This window comes from Pseudophryne corroboree, chromosome 4, assembly GCF_028390025.1.
Source record: "Pseudophryne corroboree isolate aPseCor3 chromosome 4, aPseCor3.hap2, whole genome shotgun sequence".
Classification (NCBI taxonomy): domain Eukaryota; kingdom Metazoa; phylum Chordata; class Amphibia; order Anura; family Myobatrachidae; genus Pseudophryne; species Pseudophryne corroboree.
In genome coordinates, this window is record NC_086447.1 from 403,571,418 (window position 1) to 403,584,077 (window position 12,660).

At 40.8% G+C, this 12,660-nt stretch overlaps 1 long non-coding RNA gene across 1 annotated transcript; it reads left to right on the top strand.

The window, feature by feature from the left end:
• Window positions 1-349: 349 nt before the first annotated feature.
• On the top strand, window positions 350-796 carry LOC134911462 (uncharacterized). Its single transcript, XR_010176594.1, has 2 exons — window positions 350-465; window positions 694-796. It is a non-coding gene; the product is annotated as an uncharacterized LOC134911462 (long non-coding RNA).
• The last annotated feature ends 11,864 nt before the right edge of the window (window positions 797-12,660 follow it).

Below are 12,660 nucleotides of genomic sequence, written 5' to 3' on the forward strand. Positions count from 1 at the left end.
GATCAGTTAATGAGAGACTGGGTTTATACTAATCTCCCTAATTGGCACTTCCTGTGGTTGATCCTTAAATAGTGCTCAGCTGAGGCTGAACTTTATGCAGCTTCCATTTGGCTCTGGACACTTGAGCAGTGAGTATGGTTCTCCTGCAGCTCCCTTCTGACACATGATTACGGTTGGTGATTATTTTTTCCTGTTGTGCCTCCTTACAGACTGAGTGTCTGACACATGTACAGAGCCCACAAGCTGCCATGAGCTATTTCTACATGTAACTAGGTATGATCTTTTCCAAAATGACGTTGTTAGTGTATTTTCTTATGGTGTAGTTACTCTGTTATTTATCTAATAGGTGACTACGCCTTGCAGCTTCCCCTACGTTATAGGCTTTTTAACTTCATTATGTGATCAGGCATGTTGCCAACTTTGAAGGCCATTCCACACATCTGAGTGATCTGGCTTGCCGTCCAGGTAATCATTTGCCTATCTAAACAGATAGTCCTAACGGTGGAGGTGTCTCTTTCATCACACGTGGATTATTTCCAAGTATCTCTTTTTTACATATATAAAAAAACAGCTTTTTAATACGTTTTCTGGTTTTTGTGACAGTCTTCAGGGCCTGGGAGGCACTGGTGGTGTTGGTGTTGAATAAATCTGGGTTCTTATACATATTAATTGTAACTGTTTCTGATTGTATAGGTGATTTAAGTGCCAATCTTGATAAAGGTCCGCATAAGGACCGAAACGTCGATGAAATACGGCATCAACAGTGAACCCGAATAAAAATATACTGAATTTACAAGTGACTTCAGAGACTAATTTCTGGGCGTGAGTGCACCTTCCACCTAGGTGGTTGTTGTGGTATATATATATATATATATATATATAAAACCACAGTCGTTTTTGCTTTTTATATATATATATATATATATATATATATATATATATATATTAGAGATGTGCACCGGACATTTTTCGGGTTTTGTGTTTTGGTTTTGGATTAGTTTCCGCGGGCGTGTTTTGGATTCGGACACGTTTTGGCAAAACCTCCCTGATATTTTTTTGTCGGATTCGGGTGTGTTTTGGATTTGGGTGGGTTTTTTTTCAAAAACCTCTCAAAAACTGCTTAAATCATAGAATTTGGGGGTAATTTTGATCCCATAGTATTATTAACCTCAATAACCATAATTTTCACTCATTTCCAGTGTATTCTGAACACCTCACAATATTATTTTTAGTCCTAAAATTTGCACCGAATTCACTGGATGACTAAGCTAAGCGACCCAAGTGGGCGGCACAAACATCTGGCCCATCCAGGAGTGGCACTGCAGTGTCAGACAGGATGGCACTTAAAAAAATAGTCCCCAAACAGCACATGATGCAAAGAAAAAAAGAGGTGAACCAAGGTTGCTGGATGGCTAAGCTAAGCGACCCAAGTGACCGGCACAAACACCTGGCCCATCTAGGAGTGGCACTGCAGTGTCAGACAGGATGGCATTTAAAAAATTAGCCCCAAACATCACATGATGCAGAGATAAAAAAAAAGAGGTGCAAGATGGAATTGTCCTTGGGCCCGCCCACCCACCCTTATGTTGTATAAACAGGACATGCACACTTTAACAAACCCATCACTTCAGTGACAGGGTCTGTCACAAGACTGTGGCTGAAATGACTGGTTGTTTTGGGCCCCCACCAAAAAAGAAGCAATCATTCTCTCCTTGCAGAAACTGGCTCTACAGAGGCAAGATGTCCACCTCCTCCTCATCATCTGATTCCTCACCCATTTCACTGTGTACATCCCCCTCCTCACAGATTATTAATTCGTCCCCACTGGAATCTACCATCTCAGGTCCCTGTGTACTTTATGGAGGCAATTGCTGGTGAATGTCTCCACGGAGGAATTGATTATAATTCATTTTGATGAACATCATCTTCTCCACATTTTCTGGAAGTAACCTCGTACGCCGATTGCTGACAAGGTGACCGGCTGCACTAAACACTCTTTAGGAGTGCACACTAGAGGGGGGGCAACTTAGGTAAAATAAAGCCAGTTTGTGCAAGGGCCTCCAAATTGCCTTTTTCCTGCCAGTATACGTACGGACTGTCTGATGTGCCTACTTGGATGCGGTCACTTATATAATCCTCCACCATTCTTTCAATGGTGACAGAATCATATGCAGTGACAGTAGATGACATGTCAGTAATCGTTGACAGGTCCTTCAGTCCGGACCAGATGTCAACACTCGCTCCAGACTGCCCTGCATCACCGCCAGTGGGTGGGCTCGGAATTCTTAACCTTTTCCTCGCAGCCCCAGTTGCGGGAGAATGTGAAGGAGGAGCTGTTGATGGGTCATGTTCCGCTTGACTTGACAAGTGTCTCACCAGCAGGTCTTTGCACCTCTGCAGACTTGTGTCTGCCGGAAAGAGAGATACAATGTAGGCTTTAAACCTAGGATCGAGCACGGTGGCCAAAATGTAGTGCTCTGATTTCCATAGATTGACCACCCGTGAATCCTAGTTAAGCAAATGAAGGGCTCCATCCACAAGGCCCACATGCCTAGAGGAATCACTCCATTTTAGCTCCTCCTTCAATCTCTCCAGCTTCTTCTGCAAAAGCCTGATGAGGGGAATGACCTGACTCAGACTGGCAGTGTCTGAACTGACTTCACGTGTGGCAAGTTCAAAGGGTTGCAGAACCTTGCACAACATTGAAATCATTCTCCACTGCGCTTGAGTCAGGTGCATTCCCCCTCCTTTGCCTATATCATAGGCAGATGTATAGGCTTGAATGGCCTTTTGCTGCTCCTCCATTCTCTGAAGCATATAGAGGGTTGAATTCCACCTCGTTACCACCTCTTGCTTCAGATGATGGCGGGGCAGGTTCAGGAGTGTTTGCTGATGCTCCAGTCTTCGGCAAGTGGTGGCTGAATGCCGAAAGTGGCCCGCAATTCTTCGGGCCACCGACAGCATCTCTTGCACGCCCTTGTCGTTTTTTTTTTAAATTCTGCACCACCAAATTCAATATATGTGCAAAACATGGTACGTGCTGGAATTTGCCCAGATGTAATGCATGCACAATATTGGTGGCGTTGTCTGATGTCACAAATACCCAGGAGAGTCCAATTGGGGTAAGCCATTCTGCGATAATGTTCCTCAGTTTCCGTAAGAGGTTGTCAGCTGTGTGCCTCTTATGGAAAGTGGTGATACAAAGCATAGCCTGTCTAGGAACAAGTTGGCGTTTGCGAGATGCTGCTACTGGTGCCGCCGCTGCTGTTCTTGCTGCGGGAGGCAATACATCTACCAGTGGGCTGTCACAGTCATATAGTCCTCAGTCTGCCCTGCTCCACTTGTCCACATGTCCGTGGTTAAGTGGACATTGGGTACAATTGCATTTTTTAGGACACTGATGACTCTTTTTCTGATGTCTGTGTACATTCTCGGTATCGCCTGCCTAGAGAAATGGAACCTGGATGGTATTTGGTACCGGGGACACAGTACCTCAATAAATTATCTAATTCCCTGTGAATTAACGGTGGATACCGGACACACGTTTAACACCACTGCAGCTGCCAAGACCTGATTTATCCGCTTTGCAGCAGGATGACTGCTTTGATATTTCATCTTCCTCACAAAGGACTGTTGGAGAGTCAATTGCTTACTGGAAGTAGTACAAGTGTCTTCCGACTTCCCCTCTGGGATGACTATCGACTCCCAGCAGCAACAACAGCAGCGCCAGCAGCAGTAGGCGTTACACTCAAGGATCCATCGGAGGAAACCCAGGCAGGAGAGGACTCATCAGACTTGCCAGTGACATGGCCTGCAGGACTATTGGCATTCCTGTCTAAGGAGGAAATTGACACTGAGGGAGTTGGTGGTGTGGTTTGCAGGAGCTTGTGTACAAGAGGAAGGGATTTAGTTGTCAGTGGACTGCTTCCGCTGTCACCCAAAGTTTTTGAACTTGTCAATGACTTCTGAAGAATGCGCTCCAGGTGACGTATAAGGGAGATGTTCCTAGGTGGTTTACGTCCTTACCCCTACTTATTACAGCTTGACAAAGGCAACACATGGCTTGACACCTGTTGTCCGCATTTCTGTTGAAATAATTCCACACTGAAGAGGTGATTTTTTTTGTAATTTGACCAGGCATGTCAATGGCCATATGTGTCCCACGGACAACAGGTGTCTCCCTGGGTGCCTGACTTAATCAAACCACCTCACCATCAGAATCCTCCTTGTCAATTTCATCCTCAGCGCCAGCAACACCAATATCCTCATCCTGGTGTACTTAAACAGTGACAGCTTCAATTTGACTATCAGGAACTGGACTGCGGGTGCTCCTTCCAGCACTTGCAGGGGCGTGCAAATTGTGGAAGGCGCCACATCTTCCCATCCAATGTTGGGAAGGTCAGGCATCACAACCGACACAATTGGACTCTCCTTGGGGATTTGTGATTTAGAAGAATGTACAGTTCTTTGCTGTGCTTTTGCCAGCTTAAGTCTTTTCATTTTTCTAGCGGGAGGATGAGTGCTTCCATCCTCATGTGAAGCTGAACCACTAGCCATGAACATAGGCCAGGGCCTCAGCCATTCCTTGCCACTCTGTGTCATAAATGGCATATTGGCAAGTTTACACTTCTCATCAGACGCTTTTAATTTTGATTTTTGGGTCATTTTACTGAACTTTTGTTTTTTGGATTATACATGCTCTCTACTATGACATTGGGCATCGGCCTTGTCAGACGACGTTGATGGCATTTCATCATCTTGTCCATGACTAGTGGCAGCAGCTTCAGCATGAGTTGGAAGTGGATCTTGATCTTTCCCTATTTTACCCTCCACATTTTTGTTCTCCATTTTTTAATGTGTGGAATTACATGCCAGTAATATATCAATAGCAATGGCCTACTGTACTGTGCTATAAATGTATACTGTTGGTCACCAAAATGCTGCACTGTATTACTAGAAGCTATAGAAAATTATTTAAAATTATTGTATATAATTCAGTACAGAGCGGTGTAACTGTGACACATGTGTGTCCTGACAAGCAGTATAGAAGCTATAGAAAATGATTTAAAATTATTGTATATAATTAAGTACAGAGTGGTGTAACTGTGACCATGTGTCCTGACAAGCAGTATAGAGGCTATAGAAAAGTATATATATTATTGTATATCAGTACAGAGCGGTGTAACTGTGACCATGTGTCCTGACAAGAAGTATAGAAGCTATAGAAAAGTATATAAATTATATACTGGTGGTCCCCAGTCCCCACAATGCAGCACACTGATCAGATATTTGCTGCACACTGAGCACAGATATGGAGCGTTTTCAGGCAGAGAACGTAGATATTTTCAGCACACTGAGCACAGATTATTTTCAGCACACTGAGCACAGATATTTTCAGCCCACTGAGCACATATTACGGAGCTTTTCAGGGAGAGAACGCTGCCACGTCCTCTCCGCTCAATCTTCAAAGCACGAGTGAAAATGGCGGTGACGCGTGGCTCCTTATATAGAATACGAATCTCGCGAGAATCCAACAGTGGGATGATGACGTTCGGGCACGTTCTGGTTAACCGAGCAAGGCGGGAAGATCCGAGGCTGCCTCGGAACCGTGTAAAATGGGTGAAGTTCGGGGGAGTTTGGATCCCGAGGAACCGAACCCGCTCATCTCTAATATATATATATATATATATATATATACACTGAATATGTAATATGGGTAAACTTAAGGTCACATATATAATATATTCACCTGTTACAGAAGCTTTAAAGATAATTAAAAGCTGTGAGCACTTTGTGAATTGAGAGGAACCACTGCTTATTTGATCCAACATGGGTTTTGGGTTGTTGGATTGATCCTATATCTCTTCAACTATAGATTTTAAAAATATAAACTTGTTTCTCAAACAGGTGAAATTATCTGAAAATATTCAAGACAATGGCTGAACATTCCCTAATCATTTGTTAATTGTATTACTATAGCAAATCAAATACCCGTGAAAACATTAAAATAACAATACAATAAAATAAGGAACTTCATACAAAAGGTGAGAAATTACTTTACTGTTTTTCTTAGCTAACATTAACTATGAAATCATTTTCCCTGGATAAAGAGTAAAATACTGACATACCATTTACTGTATGAAAATCTACTGCAGAAGAAAAATTATTTTTTCAATACAATTGAATGAACTTTGTAAAATATATAAAATAATAGTAAAATGCATTTTAGATGTCTCTAATGATTTTACATAAATAACTAAGCTCAAACTAATTTAATTGCATTTCATATTTTTATTTTTGTGCTTAGAATGAAAAGTAAAATAAATTCTAGATATTTCAATAGATTAATGCAATAAAGATGTTATATTAATAATTTATAGAACTGAAACACTTATTAATTCACAACAATGGATGATTGTACAGAGAGAAAACTCATAGCCTAGAGGATCATGGTTGTTATGTTCCCTTGTTCTATTTAAATGTTTCTAAAAATTAAAAAAATATATCTGCTTTGTAGAGATGTTTAATAAAAAGAAACACCCACCCACAGAAAATACATTCATTTTTTACTTTATATATGTAAACAATAAATCAATGTTAATTAAAAATAAAAGGTATATAAAAGCACAGTTAAGGTTGTAGCCATAGTTGAAAAACAAGATATCGGCCTGTTAAGGTACATACAATAAATATATATATATATAGTCAACGAAATGATATACAGGTGCGCTGGTCAATGTTCAGTTTCCACTTAGAAAATGGAAAATAATCCTCAAGGTCGTCAAAACTGTGGGATATAGCACTGGTTTTCTAGCCTTTCGAAAAACTGCTGCACTCCTCCTGTAGAAACTCCGGACTCCTGGAGTGAGATACTATAGATACAGAAACAAAATGAAGGGGCACACATAGTGCAAATCACTATTATTTTAAAAAGGTAAAATCCCTTTAACAGAGGATGCACATAAACACATAGAATCACTATGACATCCATATTAAATGATTTGCTCCAGGTGGCATGATTCATCAAGCTGCATCTGTGTGAAACCAGTACTATAAATGACAGGCATTACGTCCAGCAGGCCAGCCTCCTGACGAAGCTACATGCGAAACTAGTAGAGGCATGGCCTGCTAGATGTACCCGGCTCCAAGCTGACCACCGGTCTGTGCCTTCTGCTTGTGTTGGTGTCCCGACGAGTCACGACGTTGTCCCGTAAGCCGCTGGCATGTTGTGAGGTCCCAGTTCCCAGAGCAGCACAGCTCTTACCGGCAGGGAGAGATTGGAGCTTTTACTTTGTATACATCATGTGGTAACCAGTACACACGGGTGAAAACCTTTGTACGAGTCTCATTCATTTATAGTGGATTATATTTCATTGTGATCCTATATTAAAACGATTTTACTTTTTTTTTAAATAAAAGTGATATACACTATGTGAAATGTGAAACCATTACTTACCAGTGAAGTGTAAATACTCCTACTCTGGGCCATATACAGTAATATTTTATTATTCAGGTTGAATTTCTATTACATTACTTTTGCATGCACAATATACTGTATATTCGGAAAACATATGTTTACCAGTGGCAGGGATCCTGGTTGTCATGATCCCAACAGGGGTATCCCAGCCACCAGTATGCTGGGAGCAGGGCGAGTGCTAGAAAGTGCTTTGTAGTTCTTGGTGCACTCACCACGCTGCGTGCATAGTGGTTTGCTGTACTCGTCACATGTTCTATTCTCCCTATATGGGTGTCATGGACACCCATAGAGGGTGAAAAGCCTGTGGCACTGGTATTCCAGTGGTGGCATTTCACCACCTGCTGAGATTCCGGCGTCGGCATTGTGACCGCCATGATTCCGACAGGCAGTCTCCTGATTGCCTCCTGTATATTCTTATATTATATTCTGTGGCCACAGATCTAGTTGTTGTATTGATAGAATTTCCCCTGTGATTCTTATTATTCAACAATGTTTTTATGTATTTTATGTTATTATGTTATATAATTAAATAAATATTCACATTTATACAGTAGACTCAATAGCAGTGTTCTATTTTAATTTGTCTAAAACATATACTAATCAAAGTTTGAAATATACACCACTAATGCCAGTTTTCCAAACTCATAATTATGACTACAATATAAAAAAATATTCCATAAGTGCTAACTTCTTTTAATAAACTTCCTAACCACATGGAGTGTGGCTTGGCAGCCTTTCAGACCAGGGCCTATATTTATTAAAAATCCGAGTTTGCCCGATTTGTGTTTTTTTTTCTAAGTCCCAATCCGGAAATTCACTAAGCACCAATCTCGGCAGTGTGTGGACTATTCGTAATGGTTTTTATTTGCAAAGTTCAGAAATACGAATGAATAGACCATCGGTCAAACGCGGCAGTTATTTCATACAATACGGGAATTCACTATTCATTCGTATTTGGGTGTTAGTCTCTGAGTGCTCAAATGCGGTCGTATTTTTTTGCGAATCATTAAAAAAAGCGGCAAAAAAATAGACCTGCTTTTTTCAGGCGTGTTTACATGTGTTGCAACTCAAAAATCAATCACACCTGAATACGGATGCCTATAAAAGGATGTTAGGCCCAATTCAATCCACCTACACTCAGAAATGGCAGCAGGACTGTGGACCAGTGATATTTTGTGTGCTGTGGGATTCCTCAGACTCAGACAGCAGCCTGTAAGTAACCAGGGTCAACAAACTGAACATGGTCAGCAGGTTGTACAGGTTCCGCAGAGGCTGCGCAGGCCTCGTTTTTTTAGGGGGCGTTTAAACTTGAACGCATTGTACGATGATATGGTCATACAGATGTTCCGTCTAAATCGTAACAACATTTTCCATCTGTATGACCTTGTCAAACTGGGCCTAGACCCTGAGACAGCACGCTCTCGCTCTGTCTCAGGCCTGCACAAACTCCTGGCTGTGTTGCACTTTAAAGCTACTGGTAGCTTTCAGGCTGTGTCTGGGGATGTCATAGGAATCTCACAGCCCTCATTTTCGAGAATATTAACAGAGGTGATGTATACCTAACTACCTCTTCTTCTTTTTTGTTTGTTTTTATTTCTCGGTGGACAGTTCTGTCCTAAAATCTCATGTTTATTGTAATTTCAAATATACACACAGGTGTTGGCTGTTTTGCAGCCCCACATCGATGCCTCAATCTGCTTCCCTACCCATGAGTCTCAGTGGCATGCCGTCAGGGTAGATTTCTATTAGCTGGCTGGCATGCCCAATGTGCTTGGAGCCATAGATTGCACACACATTCAGCTGAGACCACCTAGGGGCAGGCAGCACATATATACTAAACGCCATCAAGAACACTCCACAAATGTGCAGGTGGGTTGTGATGCAAATCTCAAAATAATGAGTGTTGTTGCTGGTTACCCTGGGGGCTGCCATGACTCCTTCATCCTCAGTCAGTCATCCCTCTTTGATAAGTTTGAGGATGGACAAATGCCAGATGGATGGCTGCTGGGTATGTAATTTGATATGTGTAGGCCTGCGTATACTTTGTCCAAATACAGGGGCAGATGTATTAACCTGTAGAAGGCATAACGAAGTGAGAAACCAGTGATATGTGCAAGGTGATAAAGGCACCAGCCAATCAGCTCCAATATGTAAATGAACATTTAGGAACAGATTGTCCGCTGCCTTTATTACCTTGCACATATCACTGGTTTATCACTTCCTTATGCCTTCTACAGGTTAATACATCTGCCCCACAGTGTGTTACTTATGTGTTGCTGTATCTTAACATGAATCACATTACTATATCTGTCTTTTAGGTGATGGAGGATATGGCTGTTTCTCTTAGCTTCTAACTCCATTGTCCCGACCTAATACCCCTGCTGAACACAATTACAATCATGCACATAAGTCCACGTGGAATGTGATAGAAAGATGTTTTGGTGTGCTGAAATCTAGGTTTCGGTGTCTGGATAAGTCTGGTGGCCTTTTGTTGTATAGTCCCTTGAAGGTGACTCAAATTGTGTTCTGCTGCTGCTTTCTTCATAACATGTGTTTGCAACAACATCTGGCACATGTTGAGGAGGAGGAGGAGAAGGATGAAGAAAGCAGCCAGCAAGCAGAGGAATTAGAGACATCTGGTGATACTTGGAGTACAGATGTAGGGAGGCAGGTTAGGCAAGAGCTCATCACTCGCTATTTCTAAGGTAAGTTTGGTTTGCTTATTTCATTTGTTGTGTAATCATAAATAGACGTTGGCCCATTTTTATTGTAAAAACCATTACTCAGAATGTGTCTGTCTCCTTGAGACATACAAACATACCCTCGCTTTATGCAAAACTAATGTCGCATGTGTATTGTGTTTATTTTAAAAATCAAAGCAACAGATTATGAGTGGCATGCATTAATTCTGGATAAGTGTTCGTAAACTTGCACTGATAATTTATTACAAGCAAACATAATCCACATAGTAATTTATTTAGTATTTAACTTTTTGATTGTGTGTAACGTCCTAATGCACAGGTTCTCAAACTCGGCCCTCATGACCCCACACAGTGCATGTTTTGCAGGTAACCCAGTAGAAGCACATGTGTATGAATTACTCACATACACATTTTAAAAGGTTCACAGGTGGAGCTAATTATGTTACTTGTGATTCTGTGAGGAGACCTGCAAAACATGCACTGTGTGGGGTCCTGAGGCCCGAGTTTCAGAACCTGTGTTCTAAATAAACAGTCCTCAACATATAATATGTTAGCCTTGAGGAATACATGTGTCCCTATGTGTGATGCTCCATCATATTTAAGGGACACAAACTTACTCTCATCCAAAATAATTTATTTATCTCAACTCAATGACAACATATTAAAAGCTTCTTACGCAACGCAATTGTGTTAGTCTTGTAATGTTGTATAGAGAAGAAAGGTAAAATAGTTAACAATCACATTGTAATGTGGATTGGCTGCAGGATATGAGAATGATGGGAATCTAGAAAGAGTAATGATTAGAAAAAAATCAAGTGGTCTGGTTACTTCCTGCTAACATGTATGTGGCTGCCTGGCAAGGATTGTGTGTGCAGGATAGGAGAATGATTGGAATCTAGAAAGAGTAATGATTAAAAAAAAACAAGTGGTCTGGTTACTTCCTGCTAACATGTATGTGCAGCTCCAACAACATTTCCCTCCTCCAAAAGAAAACAAAGATGGTAAAGAATAAATCTGCATACAAATTTTATGCTGTTGTTTGTACCACTTATAATTAATGATGTATAAATTGTCAAGGAGCTAAGTGTTATATATATTTTGCCAAACATACACTTACTAACTATTTTTAATTACTTCTCAGAAATGTAAAATTTGTTTGTTTGCCTTTAGCACTGTCATGTTGTCGTGCTCTGGTGGAGCGTCTTCGTGGTGATGAGACTGGCGTGATATTTGGAGTAGTCGTACCAGAACTGCTGCTTGTTTGCTGTTGGTGCATGGATCTGAGTGTTTCATTCAAGTTAGTGAGGGTGGCATTGAGTTCATGTGTAGCAGCATTTTGATTGTCTACAATTCGAAATAAACTTTCATGAATCTTTTGATTGTTTTGAAAAATGTTCATATAACTTTGCTGTTGTCTGTGCTGTTCTTCCATTAGTCTGTGCTGTTCTTCCATTATGCGCTGTAAGTTGCCCATGACCTGTTTAATGTCTGTATGCATGAGTTCCATGGTATTGCCAATTCTGGTTGTTTGTTAATTTTGTCTACTCATATTTCTGGTTATTCTTCTGAGGTGACATGGTAGGCTTGCAAACATTTGTGTCTGCCTACGCAGGCAATCTTCATTAGTGGCCTGCTGTCTAGCCCAAATGGTCCAAAACACCTGAGCAGGGCCTTGTGTTACTGGTGTTGTTGGGCTGTGTTGTGGTGGTGGTTTGCTTTGCTGTGGTGGTGTACTCACAGGTGCTGGGGGGCTGATTCCTTGGCTTAATGGCTGCATTTCTAAGATGATTGTCTCCTCCATGTCACTGTGTTGCTGTTGTTGCGGAGGGATGCTGTTACCAGGACTAGAAGCTGAAATGTGGAAAAATTCGCCGTTAGCTATCCATATGTTTGAAAAATGAAAACAAATCACTACACATGGAACACATGTCATTCACTGTTGCTTTGAGATATTCTGCCTAGCAACATCATCACTCATAACTTAAATACATACATACGGCTGTTTGTGGCAAATGTGTCTGGTTACTTAATTGTAAAATCAAACACTTTAGTTTTATTGTAGATCAGACATACTCCACCATAAAAACACATTGAAATCCATAATGTGTTACCTTAAAGCTTTTCTAAAACAAACATAGTAATGTTTTTATATGTATTTGGCAATGTGAGCTCAAACACACATGTGAAAATTTGTTAAACAACCTTAGTATTTGCAAACATTAAACATAAGTTTCTGTTGCAGCATCTTACACACAATGTGCTACTGTATGGCTCAAGTGGACATAAATATATTTACTGGATGTGGACAAGTCCATTTTGCTTGGATTCCATTTCATGTTTTACTTACTTCGGTAAGTATATAAGTTTTTGATGTGTTTTGACTTAATGCGGTTAAGAAAAAGTTTGATTACGATCTAAAATTGTTTACATTTATTTCAGTTTGATACTCACAATCAAGATGAGGGGAGTGTGGATGACGTC